The 21,559-nt window shown below is 41.4% G+C and overlaps 1 long non-coding RNA gene across 1 annotated transcript in view; it reads right to left on the bottom strand.

The window, feature by feature from the left end:
* Positions 1–21,530, bottom strand: part of LOC147157690 (uncharacterized) — a 114,275-nt gene extending 92,745 nt beyond the window's left edge. Inside the window, exons 1-2 of the long non-coding RNA XR_015091138.1 lie at positions 21,307–21,530; positions 20,728–20,811 (exon numbers count right to left, since the gene is read on the bottom strand). This is a non-coding gene — a long non-coding RNA (uncharacterized LOC147157690). The remainder of the gene's footprint in view (positions 1–20,727; positions 20,812–21,306) is intronic.
* Between the last annotated feature and the right edge of the window lie 29 nt (positions 21,531–21,559).

Genomic DNA, 21,559 nt, shown 5'->3' with positions numbered 1-21,559 from the left:
CATCGATTTTGTACCGTTTTAATGGTACGTCGTGTGATTTCTTTATTATTTTAGTTCCTTCATACTAATTATGTCAAGCAAAAAACTAAAGTGGTCGGACAAATATATGCAATATGAATTCACATGTATAACGGAGCCTATGGTGTTCCACAGGGCTCAATTCTAGGGCCTCTGCTGTTTTCAATGTATGTGCTGCCGCTGGGTACCATCTTTAGAAAACAGAGGTGGTTGTTTTAAAGTGCTCCTTATATATAGAGTTGAGTGATTGAAGTTGAGCAGTTGTAGTCCAGCACACAACTACCTATCTAGCAACACTTCCGTAAAAGATGCATCGAGATGGGGAATATATAAGACTGCAACGCTTTCTGAATTCAAGGTGAAGAAAGACAGATTCCTTATCTATGTATTGAATTTGAGGAGGGTAAAAATAATGTGTTCAGTGAATGCGTATCAAAAAACTGGTGGGGGTTCCGTACCAACCAGGTTAAGAACCATTGGACTAATTCAACAACAACTCTACTATAGAATTCTGCATGACTATATCATAACTATGGAAAGGCCTAAAAACAAACAACGTGCACATATACTTGCACAAGAGGAAAGAGATAACAAACTATCCAAACTCAGCCCAATGCAAACCAGACGCTGCCTCTTAATCCCGGCAACGCGGTGAGATGAAAAACAACGATAACAGCGTAGAGACAAATAAAAGATTAATCTAATAAGTCTGACTCACTCAGGCCAGCACATACAGAAGAACACTGCTGTATAAACAGACGTAGCTGCGGTTGTGTGTGTGTGTGTGTGCGTAGGCCTAACGGACAGAGAGGCTGTGCAACACTAAAGCTGCCCTCACCATCTGGCCTTGGCAAAATGAACACAGTGTTCCTCCGGTCTCTCTCGCTTTCTCTCTCTACCTTAATGTTTCGCTGGCGGATTTGATACTCATCCACCCGCCGAGATTAAGGGGGTCCATATTTCAGTCATACTCCCCGTGTTGTTTTTGCTTTCTAAAAACAGTGAGTTGTGTATGTGTGTGCCAACATGTTGATGGGACAGTTGGGAAGGCTTGTAACTAGGCAGAAAGAAGAAGAAAAATCACAGAAAAAGGGGGGGAGTGGGAAAGGGTGTGGGGTGGAAGTTCGTCTTCAAATCAGGGCGTGGCATTCACTCTCTATGTAAACATGCACGATACTGGATAGAGATGTTCGATGCCACTTTTTCAAACCGATACCAGTGAGAGCACTCAACTCGCCATGAGTACTTTTGACACATAAAATTTGAAAAAGGCCTGACGTCATTGAGGGGAAAAAATTGCCTCATTTCGACAACCATTTATCCCTCCTGTAGTGTATTAAGCATACAGCACGGCTTCATCAGTTACCTGCAGGGAGCCTTGTGAGTGTTGAAAAAAATGTGCTTGTGATTATAATAAATTCAATGCATCTGGGAGTGAGATTATGTTGACGTTTCACAGGTTTACACATTTCTAGAATGGTGGAATTATTGTAAACTATTGCTTTTAGAATTAGGGCTGGGTTTTAAAAAAAAAAGAATAATAAATGTTCCTTTTTTAGCACAATATAGTTTTATAAAACCATTTACATATCTTTTTTTCCCATAAAATCTTAAGAAAATTTTAATTTTAAAGGCCAATTTTTTTTATTTTTTGTTTGTTTTTTTCTGACTAACCTGACTAAGACAATTCTGAATATTTTAGATTTAATTTTACAATTATTAAATTTGAATTATAAACATATTTTCATCTCATACTTGCTGATGTCAAATGTTTGTGTAACACGTAAGCTATTATAACAGGTGTTACTTTCATTAATTAACTAAATTATTTTGACCAATTACTGCCTCCGCAAAATTTACTTTGGAATTTAATTTGTGGAGTCTTTTAATCATGTCCTTGACATTTAAGAATAATTGATGTTCCATAATTTATCCATATCGGATTGAACTGAAGTGAATGGAATTAAATTGGGGAAAATGTAAATAGAATCGAACTGAACTGTCGAAATTGAATCATTTGAGGACATTAGAATCAATATCCCCCCAAAAAATTTAAAAAAATAAAATAAAAAAGAATCAATATCAAACCCTAACAAGAATACATTATTCCTGAGGGCCTCCAGAAAAATAACATGAAATCCTCAAACTCAAAATGTAAACCATAACTCTCAACAAAATGGAAAAACATTAAAAGATTCAGATCATCTGTCAATACTTTTGAGGTCATTTAAGAGAGAAAAAAAAAACATGCATACACACAAAACCCCAAATCACTTGACAGGGGTGTAAACCCACAGCGCTGTAAGAGGCTTTAGCAGCAAAGATCACACATCCCTGCAGTGGCCAAATCAGCTTTTGGACAATTGCACTTTAGTCTTTCTGATGATCTGCTGTCACTTTTGGACACATTTTATCAGTTGCCAAGCCAGACTGTATTAAAAAAAAAAAAAAAAAAAAAAAAACAAGACCGCGTATCTTCATTCAAATAGTCTGCCTCCGATTCGAGGTCTTCCTCCGAAAGCCTGGGTGAGCATTCACGCTGCCACTAAATAATTCAGGGAGGACAACAAGACTCACCCCATCTCGAGCTTTAACCCCCTGCTGTGTCTTATCTCTCTCTCTCGCACAAACACTACAGTATTCACTCTTTCCAGGAGACCGTACCCATCCAAGGACACACAACACTGTTAAATATTCCATTATGTGGAGTTGCATGTTTTCCTGTGCCTCATTACTGAAAAGCATAATGATGATGAAAAACAGATTGCCAGGCAGAAGGGGGAAACAATTGCACCCAAATCTTGAGTTTCTCACACATTAACAACTTTTTTTTTTTTTTTTCACAGCTGCATATTCCATTTGGAAGCCTCCTGTTTCAATTGTTACTTACTGTGGTTTCAGTACCTTGCACAACCCAGAAATATCGTTTAGTAAAAGCTATTGATCATAGTTTCAACTATTAACAAAAGAAAACTATTGACAACAACTAGGGATGGGCAAGTACCGATACGAGGTATCGTATCAGGCCGATACCCAGCTTTATTTCAAAGTACAGTATCGGTATTTGCGACGGTGACTGATTAGGAAATAGAAGAACAAAAATGCTCTTTCATTTCATGCAATTTTAGGGAATATGCTATATTGTGACATTTATATCTGTACTTGATATCAGTAACGGTGACAACTCAAGAGTTGAGTACTCATATTGGTATCGGTCTGAAAAAAAGTACCGTCTATCCCAAACGATAGCCATTTTTTGTCTGGCATAACTCAACTGATCAAGTATAAGTATTTCATTTAACCCTGCTGTTATGTTGCGGGTCAAATTGACCCAATTTGAAAAATCTAGGAAATAACAAGACTTATGTTCAACTTTGTCTGGTGTCCGTTTTTTTAGTTTGTTAGTTGTTGTTGTTTTTTTTATCAGATGGTATTTTTTTTATAAATGTTTTAGCCCAAAAAGTTGCTACAACACATTTAACAACATAGAAAAACCTGTCTTATTAATTTAAGATGTATTGCACCGGGGGGGGCTTCACAAAGACTCACTTGTAGGTTTCCGCATCTCTCACGGTCACACGCACACGTGGACACATACACACAAGGTTTAACAGCCTGGCTGTGATATCTCAATGCACACCAGATGACCAACTGTTTTTGTCGGTTAGTGGTTTTGAGATCGCGACACGACTTCCAGACATTAAAATGAATCACTCGTTGCCGCAGTCACGAGCATCCAGGATGTATACACACAAACGTAGCATTCCCCCTTCGCGCCTGGCTGTTTTACTGGATTTTGACTGATTTTGCAAGGCCCACAGAATATTGTGTTCTATTGCTATAAAAACATGGAACCAAAAGAAAGATCAGAGTCTCTTCTTTCATCAGTAAAAAAAAAAAGTATACTTGTATCTGTTTCTGTTTTGCAGCAATTAGCATTAGAATATAGTCAAGTTTCATCCTTATTCACAAATCTGTTTCAAACAGTGGGGGGAAGCTTTTGGCAACATGGCCCTGGTTGATCTCTTATACGCTGCCGCCACCTGCTGGCCGTTTTTGTAATAACTACCATTGCTTCAAATGCTCTCTTCAGTTCAGAGGCTGCAATAAAGCCTTCTGTATGCTCTAGCATAAATAAATAAAATATTTAAACATTGATACATCTTTGGGAGCAAGGTAATATTTAAAATAGAACGTATGTATACGTTTTTGGGAGCAAATGAGTTAAACAAAGATAGCAAGATAAACCAATGTTCTCATTGACCACCATCTCATTTTCATACTCTCGGACCCTCGCAGTTTTATTTACGTAATATTCCATCAATTGCCGCAAGACAGGTGAGTCGAAAGTTATTTGTAAATTGGCCGACTGGAAGATGAGACACCAAAAACTCGTGATTGGCTATTAATTGACTTCAAGCTTTAAATGTGACACGGAGTCGCCCCATCCACTAGTCAACTAATTGGTTCACTTTATTGGTGTTTCTAAATTGACCTTCTCATACAAGGGAAAATATTAGCATCATTAGGTGGGTTTCCATTCTCTTATTTTTATTTCAAATTTTCATGGATTGCGAAAATAAACCTTAAAACGCTAGAAATTCGTAAAAAGGCCTAAAATTCACAAAAAAAGTGTTTAAACTTGGAAGGGGTGGATTTTTCAACGTATTGATAAACGTTAATTTGGAGACTCATCATTTCATGGTGCCGTCTAAATTAAAACAGGCCTACGTAGCATTTTCCTTTTGCGCATTTTCACAAATTTAGCTTAAAAATCTCAAAACATTTGGATGGATACCCCATTATTATTAGTCCTGACTCCTGAATGACTGCAAGATGTGACCTTGTATTGAATTTCAGACTGTCCAGGTAAACCCAATTAAATGGCCTTTACAGTGCGTTTGCTTCAAACGTCGCCCTTCTCACCTCACATTTTTTCAAGCAAACTTGAATAATGGAAGATGTTGTGGATGAGTGAGACGGACAGCAAAAAATATTTGAGGCCAGAACTTCGGGTTGAATCGAAGCTGATTGAACGCTCGGCTTTGTCACTCCGAGCTCTGTCGAAAAATTGAAGCAGATCGCAGTGAAAAGAGTCGGCTATCCAGAGGATTCCATCCAATTTGCATATTCGTACCATTAATTAGGATTCCTCTCTTTCCTGCTTTATTTCTCGAGAGGCAACTGTAAAACAATGGTGGGGCGGTGATCGGAATCAGTCGTTAGCTGAGGGGGTAGACGGAGGAGCCGCGCGCCCACACACACCTTTCTTCGGAGTTGACTGTCTGCATCAGATATGATGAAGATGATGAGGAGCGCTTTGCCTCAGCAACTCTCTCTGTTGATACAAACTTCTGCTGCTTTGTCTCACTTTGTCTTTTGCCTGCATTGTCTGGTGCGTAAATGACTGAAAGCTGCCATTGTGTGGTGGGGCAGACTAGCCAAATGGCTCAGCGGGCTTCTCGCAAAGCTAACTCTTAATTGCAAAGAGAAAAGATGAGATATTGTGAGAAAGAAAGCATGAGTTAAAAAAAAAAAAAAAGTTTTAATAAATGTGTAGTCTGGATTTAGAATCAAGTTTTGAAGTCTTCCTGTTATTTTCACTGGAAGTACTGCTTTTTTAAAATGGTGCTGACTGAGCCAAATCACAGCCAATGTCCTTGCAGTGTACCTTAGATTGGGCACACAAACAAGTCATTTCAATCATCTCTAAAGCAAAAATGAAGCCATCGGCTCAAGATAATGGGCGGCAGTGGACATCACTTTGTGTAGTTTAAGCATTTCTGGGAAAGAACATGTTCTGATTCACTGTCACATCTATAAAAGTGAAGGTTTATTCATAAAACGGTGAATAGCCAAGACTCTACTGGGGCTCTTGCTATGCACATGTGACATATAGACAGCATTTTATTGCCATCAGCGGTGTATTAATGTAGTGTAATAAAACTGTCACTCTTCAGAAAGACGTTGCATCATATTGAGAGCTATTTGTAATGTCTTTGCCTTTTTAATTTGTAATAAATGGCAACCGAAACTAATTAGGAACAGTACTAGGCTTGCAAAAGCAGAATGTGTTAATTTAGCTGAACATAGTAGAAGTCTGGTGAGTTTAAAAATACATCATTGCTTGAAAAAAATAAATCTTTCAATTAACATTTTAACCAAGCAGATGTTGATTTTAATGAAACTTGGTGTACCGTATTTTCCGCACTATAAGGCGCACCTAAAGGCCTTTCATTTTCTCAAAAACCGACAGTGCGCCTTATATGCGGCTCAATGTTGGTTAAGTAAGCTGGATGCTTAACGCAACCCCAGCCACTACAGTATCCTTCTATTCTATGCGCCTTATATATGGAAACAAGTTTTTAAATAGGCCATTCATTGAAGGTGCGCCTTATAATACGATGTGCCCTATAGTGCGAAAAATACGGTACTTGTTGATCGTGAAGAGACAACACTAAATCCGAAATTTTGGGTAAATCAAAGCATGGATTTAGGAACTACATCCCGCCAAATTCTGACATTTTTGGCAAAAAGGGGTGTGGCCGCCTTTCTTTAAACCCTTATATTTCATGAACTACCAGGTCAATTTTCACAGAATAGATATTGTTGGAAAGTGAATTCAAGAAGGATTCCAAATCTGTAATCATTTAGAAGATTGGTGCATATTTTAGCGACCCTTTGACCTTTTGTTTTAGTTGTCCTTGAAACTGACCAGAATTTTTCATGAGGAAATCTCTCACATTCTCTAAAGCATAAAAGTTTCAGAAATCAAAACGTAATTTTTTATTATTTTTTTAAGCAACAATAAAGAGTCAAAGCATCAGCACCCTCGGAAAGTCAATGACTATTCAATTAATATGAGCAGATTTAGAATCTTTGTTGAATTTCCTTTCCAACAATAGCCGTTTTGTGAAGACTGATCCAGTAGTTCATGAGAGATAAGTGTTCAAAGGAAAAAGGTGACGCCCCTTTTTTGAAGAAAATGTCCAAATTGGGCAGGCTGTAGCTCCCAAACCTTTGGTCCGATTGACCTCAAATTTCAGATTTAGTGTTGTGCCATCACTGTCAACAAATACACCAAGTTTCGTTAAAATCGAAATCTGCTTGGTTAAACTTAACTATTGATTTGGCATGGAACGACTCACTCACTAAAATATAATTATTCTGTCAGTTCTTATTTTTAACGCAGCTGCATCCGAGGCTACCGTCAGCCTATCAATTTATGTATTATGTCAAAAAAAATTTAAGGACCAACTGACTGCGTAATCTAGTTAAACAGCACCAAAAACCAAAGCCTTTTAAATGACCATTAAAACATACCAAGTTATACCTCTCTCAAGCAGATTAAACATACATTATCATCCTCAGAAGATTTAGAAAAATCGCTGTCGAATTAATTCTTCATCCTAAGCCTGTCAGCAGTTGTACAGTTGTGTCTGATTGGTCTGTAATCTAGTGAATTTAGTGTGTGAGAGGAGTGTTAAAAAAACACAGAAACTCAGGAATAAAAGGGGGGGGGGGGGATCAAGCGTGTGACAGATGACAGAAGTTGTCAATTAAGCCGGCGGAACAATCCTGGCGTGAATATTGCATTTCCATGTTTACCACAATTACAGGCCTGTTCGCCGGTTCACCTCCTCCAACGGGCTCCAACTCGGGGCCAAACAACAATCCTTTGGGAGGAATGCAGGCTCTACGCTGTCAATCGTACACACCCCCATTCCGTGGTGTTGTCTTTGAATGTTGACTTTCAAGCCACATAAATGATTGATATTGCTTTGTCCGAAAATGACTGTTTCCTCCTTTGAATCCCGAGGCAATGTGAGAAGTGAAACTCATCAAATAAGAGAAGTGAGAAAAGAGAGATTTTTGAAGTCGAAAATGACAATAGACAAAGGCTGTCGTGCAAGGCTGACTTCGACACGAACCTTGCATGCGGCGGAATGTTCAAGGCTACGTAATGGGCATTTTTGTTGCCACGGAAAAGCAAGAAGGCTTTGGAGATACGCACGCAAGTTCCGAATTAATAAGCCCTGCCGAAGGCGCCTGTCAGGGTCAAAGGCCAGTGTAATGACAACTTTGAACCCAAGGCCAAAATGCCCCTCGTCCCCCCTGCTGTTAATCTCATCTAATGATGTCCTTGTGGGCTGACATCCTTTATGCCAACTTTGTTGTTCTACTGTGCTGTATTTTTCCTCTGTTGTGACGGAATGTAAGATCTTTCTAAAGGAGCTTAATTTTCCGTGTGTGCTTGCAATGTTGTCCATGCACTTACAGAGCAGCTCCATTATATGATCAATACTTCAGTTATACATCTGCATTTCTGCATTTTCTTGGGTCAAGATAATAAAAAAAAATCAAGGGCGTTGGTGCGTTCCAACTTTTGATCAAACTGTCTGAGGTGCTGATGGTGTTAAACGCGTACCAACTTTTGAGATTAGCGCTTCCTTTCTTTCGCGATGCCCGTCACCTTAATTATCTTCTTAATTATCTTTGACCTTGCGTTCATGAATGTCTCTTTACTTTTATCTTTCGAACCTTCCTTTCACGGTTTGCGTCTATACATGGCGTGATTTGTTCTTGGCCATTACTTGTGACATCCCCCCCTGCCTTTAAAACAGCCACTAATGATGAACAAACCAGCATGTGAAGTAGAGTTAGTAACAACATCGAGGCTGTCAGGAAGTGATGAAACGCCGAGTTTATTAAATGGGGAGAGTTTGACCACGCTTGCACGAGTAGCGAGTAAACAAGCCAGATTGGGCCGGATAAGGGCAAGCAACGTTCCCATTATCGACCGCAATATCCTTACGATGAGTGATATTTACCTGTGGAGGGTAAAATCACTTGCTTGATAGTCAAGCTTGTGGAGTTTCAAACTGTCATCATAAATCTTACCTTACTTCTCTTCAATAAAAGGAAGAGGGGTCCCCGCAGACTCGCAACACATTGTAATCCCCTTTACTTAAAGGGTTTACTCCGGAATACCTTTCAAACGAGCTGCTAACAAGGGGCTGGTATAAAGATTACAACGGAACACGATCAGTTCCAAGATGCTGGTCGAGCTCAGAAGTTCGTCTCTTGGAGATAATTGGAGGGGGGGGGGGGGGGTGGAGGCTGTTCTATTTTCAACCTAACACCATTGATTAAAAATCTGTAAAGATTATGTATTAATTAACATTTTTAGATTCTTAATGATTATGAAAGTGGAAAAAGCTGCTGTACAACGTACATTTTATAATTCAAATGTAAAATTGAAATTCCAATTTTGAGGTTCTACTTAATGTGCCCTAGTCCGAGGCTTAGTTTTAGCTATAGTCCTAGTCTAAGCCTTAGTCCAAACCTAGACTTAGTCCTATTTCCACTGGAATCCTAATCCTTATCCTTTCCTGCCTTGTTTTAAATGATGTTCTAACTTATAATTACATCATAAGATATAAATAAATGATGTGCCGTGTATGTGCATGTTAACATACTTCATCTAAACAGTCTTGGAAAAAAGTTGGAATTTGCAAATGCCATCTGTGCATTACACTTAGGACACATTACATTTTGAGGTTTTTAATGGGTTTAAGATCTTTTGAATGAAATGTTTAGTGAAGGTCTTTTATTTTGTTTGGGCTTCACCGATTTTATTTCTTTTGAAAATCAAGACATTCCCATTGTTAATACCGCCACTCTCAGGTCGCAATTATTGAAACGATCAATACGATACAAAAACGCAATAGCCCAGCATGCCACGTTCTGTATATCATCCGGAAAAATTCAGAATCAATATTTATTTAATAGCATGACAAACACATACACCATTTAAATAAAATGCATCATACTTACACTAGAGATGCCAACTATTAAATGTAAAAGACAGACAGACGGACATTTCGTCACCCCGTGAGGGAAACCTGATTGCCGCCACAGCGGCAGCATTCACACCTATACATACACTGATATTAATAATACAAGAACATACAAGAAGCAGCTTTTGGGAGGAATTAAAGATAATGACGTCTAATCCAGGCAGGAAGAAAAGAACGGAAGATAAAAAGGTGCTGCCTGTTGGTCTCTGGTAATTAATAAATATAGTCCTACAGCAGTGTTTACACAATTATTGCAAAAAGGGAAGTCTAATATTGCCAGTGATAATGACATATTGAGGAATTAAGAAAAAAAAAACACGTGCACAGCATGAAAACATGTTCATATGCATAATATTGCACATTGAATGTCACACGTAAAAATGATTACACGCACTGAGGGACATGAATATGGTTAATATGTATATTACGTATGCCGATATGCACATTATTGATTTCTGACTAACCAATAAGAGGATGGAAAAATGCTGACGTTACTGTCCGGGGGCAAATTTTTATTACGCGAGTATATATATTGTACAATGCTACATTTCAATGTCAATGTTGTATCCATTGTGCTGCTGTGATACTTTGGAATCCGTGCTGATGCTCTTTCCTCCTTGCATACTTAATAACATGGATGGTTCCAAATTCACAGCATGCTTCTGGTGAAAGAACCAGCTGCTTTTCTAGTACGCGTGCACCACACACACACACACACACGCGCGCATGCGCGCACACACTCACATTGCCAGGAAGAGGTCATATTAATGGCTGACTTTGCAGCTCTCGGGCAGACGTTCAAACACACAAACAGCCATTTGCGCGCACACACTCCAACACGTGCGCACAATAATTTCCATTTCACTTCTCCCTCTTCCCCACCCTTCTGCTCACTGCTACCGTCGGCTCCAGACCCTCTTTTTCCCTAATTTGCATAATATACTTTCTCCTTCTTAAGATCGGCGTGCGCGCGCACACACACACACAAACACACACACACATGCACAGATCTGACAGATGGCACCACTGGCTCCAGAAACAGCAGAGAGCGGGAATATGAGGGGAATGAGAGGAAGAGGAGAATGGTTCTGGTAAAGTAAACACCATAATTATCCTGGGCACTGGCCTTGGCACTAACCTGGGGAAAACCCTGATGTGCCAACTCACTGCACCCGATGACCTACTAAACCCAGCAGGGGAGCAAACACACATACTACGTAATATATGTGCAAAGACATGCATATGCAAAGTCGGTAAAAGAGAGCGGAAATAAACTCATCCGTTTCTCCCAATCAATCCTCGGCAGCCACTTTTTTCTGGATTGCTTTTTAAAATTCTTTAGGAGGGATGGCGATGGTCGTTAGAGCGTGTCTGTGCTGTCAGGCTGAGTTATCCTTGTACAGCTCCGGGCCTGATTATCCCGTGATGACTCATCCAGGGAGAAGGAGAGGTGAACTCAGTGCACAAGAACCCAACAACCAGGCCACTGATTACATAGCGGGGGGAAAGGACGAAGTGAACATTGGGGGAGGGGAAAAGGAGGGGGGGGGGGGGGGTAATCGGGGGCAATTCCACGATGTCACATGTGACAGCTCAACGAGAACCACCGAACTTTTTCGCCCCCCCCCGTCACATTTGTCATTTCGCCAACTTCCTCGTTTGACTTGTTTATCGTCGGGATGCAAAAACGCGCTGCCTTGGCGATCAAGCGGCGGCGCTCGCCGAGCGCTTTCTCACCAAGCGGTAGATGTCATATCATATCATATCATGAACTTGATAATGTAGTCCAAGATTAACAGCACCAGAGAGAGGGAGATAACAAAAACAACAGGCCCATCTGCAGCCGGCAGCCTTTGTTGACACGCTGATGTCTTTGGTAGTGGGGGGGGGGGGGGAGCGGTTGCATAACATCGACTGCGCTATTCATAGGGAGGAGGGGGGCGGGGGGGGGGGGTGTTGACATTTAGGATAAGCCAATTGGGAGGGGTTGCTCGGTGGTGACAAATGCATTCTGATGCGAGCATACATAAATGTCTTCTGATTAATTATTAAATTTCATAGACTTCATATACTTTGCTGCCTTCAGGCATCTATTTTTTGGTGACACGGCAGTCACACTTGAGCGTTCGCAGAGTTGCGCTGCTTTCCTCGAAATTCGAGAGTTTATTTACGTCGCGAGGCACTTCGGGTCAACTTATAGTTTATCAAGGTGGAATGTGCACGATTTGAGCTGAACGTTTTCAGCCAACCTTCCGCTAATGCGCACAAACAAACAAAAATAAACGCGCGCGCGCACACACACACACACACACACACACGCACACACACCTCTTGAGGCTGATAGAATGGGATTGGGCAGTGTTCTCGCAGCACCAACTGTCACCGCAGTGAGAGGTCAAGCAGAGACAGTAACACAGCTTATATAAGTCACAATAACGGGGGTGGAGTGAGGGCGGGGTGTGGAGAAGAGAGGTGTTTGTGTGTGGGATTTTTTTTTTTAACAGCTTATATATTAAAGTTAGTTTTCTTGCTGGAATTAAGTTTAACTACACATTAAACTTTGCTCAAACAGATGTTGTGTATGGCAATGAATGGATGGATAGAGTGGACGGACGGACGGACAGCCTGTTGCCTTGTAATGCCAATCAAAGCAAAAACAATTGCCGACAGTTATTATCCCACACAATGTGCAACAGCTCTCGACAGTGTTGAATCGTGATTTTAGAGTTTTGCCACAACAAAATCGTTCACAATGGAGCTGAATGCATTATATTGAAAAAGCTCCATTCTGATAATATTTGTGATACTTTGGCTTTTAGATATACAGTAAATCACCAGCAGCCAAAACTGAACGGCCTGCCAAAAAAAATGTATCAAAGACAGATGGTTTAGATACATAAAAAAAGTAAAAATAAAAAACGGTTGCTTCCAAAGATCATCACTCAAAATGTTGGAAAAGTGAGAGAAGAGGAAATCAAGACAAGACATTAAATCCAGCAGCATGACCCAACAAAGTTATATTTGGTTTGCCAGAAGAAGAGGAGCAGGGAGTTGGCGCAAACTGCATTGAAAGGTAAACTTTTAACAGTTTGACGGCGGACCGGAAAGGGGGATGCAACATCATCAATGGAGAGGACATAAGGACAACAGAGGGAAAGAGCAGGCATGAGAGAAAAGAGATGGAAGGAGCTTTTCTATAAGCAGAAGCTAAAGAGGTCAGACTGCTAGTTTCTGGGTCAGGGCGCATTAAACAGGCGACCGCGCTGAACTGTCGTCCTTGTCCCTGTGGCGACACAGCAATGTGGACAGGCCCTCCTCCCAACTGTGACCACGCATTAGGCACTTACTGGAAGCTATACAAACACTGCTCTGGGCGTCAACACATAAAGTTGCCCTTTACTCTAATCCACGGCATATAGGGACGCACACAAACCTACATCTGAGAAGCCGACAGCTCGCTCGTGTGCGTGGGCGCCGATTGGCGAGCGCGCCAACTGTCCCAGGAAAACTGCTGAGGGTGTAAACGTATAGTAAGGAGGAGGTAACAGCAATAGCATATAGTGCTAATTTTCTCTATATATATATATAGTCAAACTGTGAAATCACGTGATGCTTAATTAGCCTGAAAATGAGAAGCATGTTGGGAAAACGGCAAATTTAGCCCAACTGGGAGTGATGTTCGGTGGATAGCAATCCATATTTTGTTAGCGTGAAACCGGAAGGGATAGTCTAAACACAGCATTCTGATTATTATCACATTTGTGGAATATGAATTAAGATAAATCCACCAATTTGTATCCATCTCAAGGCGGCCATTTTGCCTGCTACTGAAAATGACATATCACAGCTGCTCAGTGCTCAGGTAATGACCAATCACGGCTCAGTAAACGTCACATGGCCAAACTCAGAAAACAGGAGTGATTGGTTGTTACCTGAGCCCTGAGCAACTGTGATGTCATTTTTAGTGGACAGCAAGTGGCAAAATGGCCGCCCGCTAAGATGGATTTTGCTGCTTAATTCAAATTCCACAAACGCAATATAAATCAGAATACTGTGTTTAGATTAGTGGGGCCGTATGGAACATAATATTGTAAAGAAAATGTTTGGGTTGACTTCCACTTTAACTCATTCCCTCCCAGCCATTGTAACTGAAGCAACCCCCTTTGCTCATTGGCTATTTTACTAGATTTTGCAAGGCCCACAGAATATTGTGTTGTATTGATTTTAAAGAAAACAAAACAAAACATGGAACCTACCAAAAGAAAGAATCTCTTCTTTCATCAGGAAGTATATTTGCATCTGTTTCCATTTTGCAGCACTTCGCATTAGAATATAGCTAAGTTTCATTATTAGTCACAAACCTGTTGAAAACACTGGGAAAAAGAGCTTGTTGCAACATGGCCCTGGCTGATCTCTTATACTCTGCTGCCACCTGCTGGCCGTTTCTTGTAATAACTACCATTGCTTTACGCGACCTCTTCAGGTCAGAAGCTGCATCAAAGCAGCTCTAGAATAAAAAAATAATAATAATAATACGTTTTGGGGAGTGCAGGACAAAGTATTAAAAAAATTATTTATACGTTTTTGGATTTGAATGAGTTAAGTATTGAACAAGGTTGTGATATATTTAGAATAAGCTCACTGGGCCTCGCAATGCCTGAAGTTAAAACCTTATCCACACATTGAATGGCAGCCTTTTGCTTATATCGTATGTTGTCACATTAACGTGACTATATCAAACTGTTGATGCCTTACCTCTTACTTTGTTCCTCCCTTTTATTTCCTTCCGCAGTCTGAGGCAGACGTTCGAAAGGCCCAACAAGAAGTCCATAAACTAAGCACTACTAAAGAGCCAAAATTATGATTGAGAAAACAGGAAAATAATCTTTCATGGGCAAGTAGTAGTTCCAGCTGAAGCAAATGCAGCCATTAGACAGAAGAGACAAGAGAAAGCAATAGAAAATGGGCAGTATCTTTCCAATTATCAGCATGGTGCATGTTCTTTAGAGCGAGCTGAAAGGACAGGTTATTAAGCTTTAATGCTTCAAAGCATGAGGACCATTCAAGGCCTTCTTTCTCATTAGACCTACCACCAGGCTCACCGTGTGCGTGTGTGCGCGCGCGCCAGCGAATACATACGCACACACGTGTAAGTACATGTCCACGGTTAAGCACCTCAACACAACACCAAACACACAGCCTGGTAATGAGAGTGCTGCTTGGTCTGCGTCGAGATTCAGTCAACAAGGGCATTTCCCTATATATATATATATACGCTATACGGCGTTAATGCATCAAGCAGAGAAAGCAGACGTACTTTCCTGATAAAACACTCGAAAGAAAAGCACGAAGCATTCTATAAATCCTTGAGCAAAAAGGGAGAACGTTTGATTTGATTGATTTTTCCGGGATGCGCAATTCGTTGAAAGCGTGTTGCAAAAGCAGAAGTGCAACGATTCCTGGTAGAAAAATGGGCGGTAATGTTGTTGCAATGCAAACAAACAACTTAATGAAATTTCTGTGGCATCATATACGGTAGCGTCTTAGCATTGGTACGGGCTGAGTCGCCGAACTACGAAATCCAACATATGCCAGGTAATCCATCTGCTCATAAAGCTTTCCTACCCCGCTATAAATTAAAAAAAAAATTAAAAAAAAAGGTTAAGAAATGAGGATTGCAGAAGGTAGGGGAGGGGGAAACTGCGGTCTCCACGGAAAAACAGGCATAGCTAAACGATTTGGCCCACGTGTGAGAGCGTTCAGTCAGGTGCTGCCATGTGAACACATTAGCGGGACAGAACACTGTCTAACAGCCAGTCCAAGTTCCTCGGATCAATGAAGAAGTATTGGCTGCGGTGCTTCTGCTCAGCCGGCCACTAACTTCCCTTCTGTCCATTTCTGCATCCGCGCGCGCGCACAAATACACACACGCGCTGGCCCCAATGGTCCGATGAAGATGATTTTCCATAGATGGGATGATTAATGTGCCTGCCCGAAGATGCTGATGGAGATTGATGCTGCCTGCTATACTCTCCGTGCCTAATCTTTCATCCTTACAATAAATGTGGCACAATGTCCATATGTATGCAAAAAGTGGCTGATTACAAACAGCTTGCAAGCCGTCGTCCCCTTTTAACGATTACATCCAAAGGCACTCTCTCTGTCAAACGGCTGTTTCCCCTAATGAAATTAGCCCATCTCACCGTCTGCGGGCCATGCGCACAAGGTAAGGAGTTTCCGCGAGGGTCAGCCATCTAAGTAACCCTCATTAAGTAACTTGCATGCAAATGAGATGCAAATCTGGCTAAAAACTGAACACGGGTTAATTTGCCCTCCTGACACTGCAAACAGTCACATGGGGATCAAATGCAAATGACATGCAAATGGCGACTGACAGCCCTTTCTTACACTGGCTGAAAGGGAAGGAGTCTACGGGTGTAGGTCAGGGGCGGAGCTACATGGTCACTTGTCACTCTCTGGCCACCCCCAAACCTTGGGGAAAATTTGGACATCTGTGATTTTTCTGCCATTTTCACACAAAATGCACACATATCCAGAAACTTGCAAAACACGCTCATAATACAAGCAGGAGCCAACATGAACTTTTACAACTGTGAAGAATGAAGACATTGTTCTGTCATTGTGTATTTTAGACATGATTTGAATGAATGAGCCATTGCCCGCTGTATGCAAAATGGAGTCGGACGTCATGACAATTGATCACCGTTTGGCTTTTAGCTAGCGAATCAGTGGGTGAGAAGAGAGTATACAAAAACAAAACAACAGCAAAGAAAATTACATTTTCTAAGAAATGAAGATCAGACAAAATTTTCTTTTTTTTTTTACTTGGACACAATCCTGCTTGTATTTTGAGTGTGTTGTGCAAGGTTCTAGATTATGTGCATGTTAGATTGGACCTGTTAATAATTAAGATAGGTGACTTGAGTTAGGCTGTTGTGTTGCTTTGACTCTCTCGGTCCTGGCTCGGCATCTTCTTATCCATTTGCACTCTGGCACACATCTCTAGTTGAAACCAGACGATCGTGGGCCACACATCGTCACGTGGGCAAGGAAGAGCCACCCCAAGACAGTATAAGAGTAGAAACCATTTTGGACAGATTAGACCTTCTTCCGCATTGAGAGAAAAAGGCTGTGTCTTTCTGTCATCCGGTAAATAAGTTTAACTGAGAATACACAATCTTTTGGTAGTTACTATTAGCATAAAACAAAACGTATCAATTGGTGCCGTGACCCGGATATATAGCTAATAAAGACAAAAGAACCTAGCAAAGGTTCTCATCTCATCTGCGCATTTCAATTAATACAACCTTAACTTTGCCACCCCTCACTGAAATGTCTAGACTGCGCCTCTTGTTCGGGGCCTGGCTCCGCCTATGCAAATATTTGATGCATCCAAGTGGAAGCGAAGAAAGTGCATGCCCACTCCAAGAGGAGAGGGGTTGGAGTGGTGGCCAAAGGTTCACAACAGGCCTCGCAGTGCTGTCATCACGAGCGCTAATGCGGCAGCCTGCAAGATGGGGGGAAATACAAACCGCAAATGAGGAACAAGAAGGAAGTCGACATCGCATTCCAAAGCGCTCCGCATTTACCAAAGCCGGGGGGCCCAGCTGCGCACGACCCGGCCAAGTCGACAACATCATCTGGCTTCTCGCGTTCAGCCCTCCAGAGAGTCCTTTTCAAGCCCATACAAATAGGGCAATGTGCAAAGTTGACAGAGGGCGCATCTTAAGCCAAATACTCCTGCGAGGAGGTCAAACCTTTGTACAGAGAAACCTCTAAAGACCACGTGGCAGGGGGAAAAAAAATCACTTCCTCTAATGATCAGCCCGTACACCTTACAGTATGGATTTGTGCACTTCATTGATCCCCTCTTTCAAGCGTCCACTGGGGTGGAAAGTAAATGAAGCACAGCTTCTGCTAAGTACATTACATTACTAACGCGACTTATCTTCTATTCCACCAGCAGCACGCTGCAACACTTTTGTTTCGTCTCCTTTGAGTCCGGCTTCCCGACCCTCGAGGACACGGCACATTTGCATTTTTCAGTATCCTACACATGCGTGATCTCGGACTGCAACTTGGTGGCAAATCCCGTGAAATTTCTCCTGGAGAGCGAAAGAACATCCTCGGCCTTCATTCTCTGGATCCCCCCTCTCTCTCTCTCTCTCTAACTCTCTCTGTCGCTCGTAAGATAAAGTGTATAGAATGAGTCATCTGGATTCTACCTCAGATAACGTCTCTATTGTGCTTTTCATGTGCTTGCTCAAACTGAGGAAACAGCTACTTGAAGTGTTCTAAAACAAATCCCCAATGGCCAATGACAGTGTTTAAAAGATGCATTTCTCCTTTTAGCAGCATTTCGGATCATTTTCAATTGGCAAAAAAAAAAAAAAAAATTCCGGGTCCATTTTGACAATTCGGGCGTTATTGGACCTTGCGTATGGCATCAAATGAATCACGTTGAGAAAAAAAAAGGGTGGAAAAGAACGCATCTCTTTCTGCGCAGTGTTCTCCTGTAACACAAGCCGAAAGGAGCGTGTGATGAAAGTGCAAAAGCTTGTCTGCTTTCCCGGCTCTACGCAGGAAGCCAATTCCAGCATGAAGTGGGTGAGCTTGCGGGATCATCTGTTTCGGGTCAAGAAGTTTCAAACACTGTTGGAGAACACTTACTCGTCCCCCGTCAGGATGCTCTTTGACCCCACAAACTCTCCACTGCTACACGCACGCACACACACACACAGTGTTAACTTTATATCTACGCCATATGGAAATAAATAAAAATACACAGCACTGATTACGTTTTCTCATCTAAGCAGTCTTGTCACTGTCACTAGAGACCTTTGGGTGAACTAGCAAAAGGAGGATTGAGAATGTCAACTCGTTAGTGGATGCCTTTTCTTAGGGGTTTTTTTTGTGTTTGAGTGACCGTGTCAGTGGTCTCATTTTTAGCCTTTTCATCAAATATGGCTCTTTTAACCTTGAATTCAGAAAGTGTTGTGTTCTTGTATTACTCATCTACATGCAGCTTAAGGACGTGTTCCTATAGTTTTACTAGATAGGTCGTTTTGCCAGACTAGAATTGCTCAACTTTTCAAATCATCAACTCTCAATTTATAGAGCACTTTAAAACAACCACTGCTGTTTTTCTTAAGATGGAACCCAGGGACCGCAGATACAGTGAAAACCGCAGAGGCCTCAGAATTGAACCCTGTGGAACACCATACGTTTTACATGTGAATTTATATTGCACATATTCGTCCGACAACTTTCCTTTTATACTCGACATGATTAGTATGAAGGAATTGCAACGATAAAATAACTCAAATCATCCAAACTGTTGGGTTAGCTATTCGTTTTCGTCCTAAATAGTGTTCACACGTGAACGCAGGCTGGTCTGTCCACTTCGGAAAAGATCGTTTCACAACACTAACAGACTAATCATGACAGGTAGAGTTGCACAACCTTAAACTCATGTCGCGCCGTCAGTGAAATGTGAAAAGAGAGGCGACAGGTTTCTTTGAAAGCATCATGTTGCTGATCCAGGCATCGGCAGTAGTAATAGGCCCTCCAGAGGGTCTTCACTGAGCACATTTTTTCTTTGGTGTACTCCGGCTTGATGAATCAAACTACACCCGTCCTGCTCTCTCACTTTCCGCTTCATTCATAAACCCAAAATATTTGGGAAGAAACTGATTGGTCAGCGTCATGCGGCGCAAAAATACGATGCTCCCTGACTAGCCAATGCGAGGCAAGTAGTACGTTCTCTCCCACCCTCTCTCTCTCTCTCTCGCTCGCTCTCCTACTTTCGGGCTCCCATTTTAACACAGACTCATTTTTGTGTTGTTTCACTCACTGCTGCGTGCATTGCTGAAGTCGAAACAACAGGCCAGTTTCGGGCAGAAGTCAGCATTGAACCCAAAGCGACGTATATGTTTTGGACAACGGGGGAAAACAGACATGAACTGCATTTCGAAACCCCCCGAGGAGCGGTCTTAAGTCGTGACTTAGTCCCATTTCCCTTTAAAGCCTGACCGTCTGTTCCTTTGCTGTTTGTTTGTTAGCGACAAGGAGATGCACTCTAAAAATGAAACTCCATCGGCAGATTGATCAGGTGATTGACAGCTTTAATGAATGATCTTTAACCGTGTCCTCTTGAGGCAGGGGGGCAAGGCTGACGTCAGGTCTAATTCAATACGACCAGGTTCAATATTCACAGTTGTTTTGTTTTCTTCCCCCCCTCACGTGCAAGATCTTTACGACACAAATCGAGACCAAAAAAAAACCCTGAAACACATAAATCAATCACTGCAGTGATCCAGTGACTCTGTGAACTCTGTGTTTATAGGGAACTGGGTTGATTGGGTTTACAAGGATTTAGAGGAGCAACAGTGCCATCTATGGACGAGTGTGGGTACTCGAGTCTCCCAATGGATTACATCATCAGGTTGAGGTTGCTTTTTTTTTTTGTTGACGTTCTTGCTCCGACAAAGAAAAGCAGGAACAGACATGTTTGGATTATGAGCTGAATTGATATGAAAAATATTAATTAATATTAGTTTTGGTCTCAGATGTTTTGTTGTATTCCAAATTTACATGAGCACATATCAATTCCATCAGAGGAGAAGTTTTATTTTTATTTTTATGGAATTGTCACTCAACCACTTTAAGTGTTATCTTAATGGCTACATTTTATCCATTTTATGTCAGAGGACGGAAAACAACTGTATTTACAACTTGTATTTTCCTACTCTAAACAAGTTGTTTATATTGCATTTAAACAAGTGGTAGCAGTAAATGACAATGTGATTTTTCACATAAAGAAACTCACCCAAAATTCATCATGGCAGCAAAATGAAGGGTCGGTCCATCATCTCAGAAGGGCGCTAAGAACTTCTGCAGCTTGAACCAAGTACTGCATGTGGGAGAGCAACAAGGTAGTTGGTTATATTTTTGTTTGAAAACACCACAACTTTGGGTCAGGAAGTCTGTGGAATTACACTGCCATCTAGTGTCAACAGAGAGATGTGCAGGCCATCAATATACCGTAAATAATAAATGCGCTATTTTGATGTTAGTGTTAATCAGGCCAAAGTTAGCGAGGGCCTGATTTTAAGATATCTATAAAATAGTCCTAAGGGATTATCCTATGGTGTGGGTGAATTGCCATCCCTGACCGTTTTACAAGCACATTGGGGTGGAATAAGACCACCAGCTAATTTGTCAGAGAAATCGAAGAAGAAAAATGCTCCATTCGGGCTTGATTGTCTGCACGTGTGCACGCAACACAACTCACTGTTCCTGCGCTTTGGGTCACTGCCATTCACTGTTAATACAAATGTGCAGGAAAAAAACGAAAAACAATCAAATGTAAGACCAATACATTTCCTAAGAATGTACATTTCAATACCTTTCTGTGACTCCTCGGTCTCATAACACGCCGTCACACCCCAAGGCCTGGAGATAGTTAAATTGTCGGCTTTTTTTTTTTTGAGTCGCAGACTGTGAGGCCTCACACTTCCTTAAAGACGATGAAAGTTGTGTACACAATTCGACATTAGATTTAAAGACGGGACACGTGGGTCATTTTGTGGAAATGAATAAAACGCGTAACTATTCAGCAGCCCATACTGATAGCGAATAGTTTTTCGACCCATGGGTGT

This window comes from Leptonotus elevatus, chromosome 19 (genome assembly GCF_054856555.1).
Source record: "Leptonotus elevatus isolate MCC_2025b chromosome 19, RoL_Lele_1.0, whole genome shotgun sequence".
NCBI classification, from domain to species: Eukaryota; Metazoa; Chordata; class Actinopteri; order Syngnathiformes; family Syngnathidae; genus Leptonotus; species Leptonotus elevatus.
This window is presented reverse-complemented; position numbering and strand designations above follow the sequence as displayed.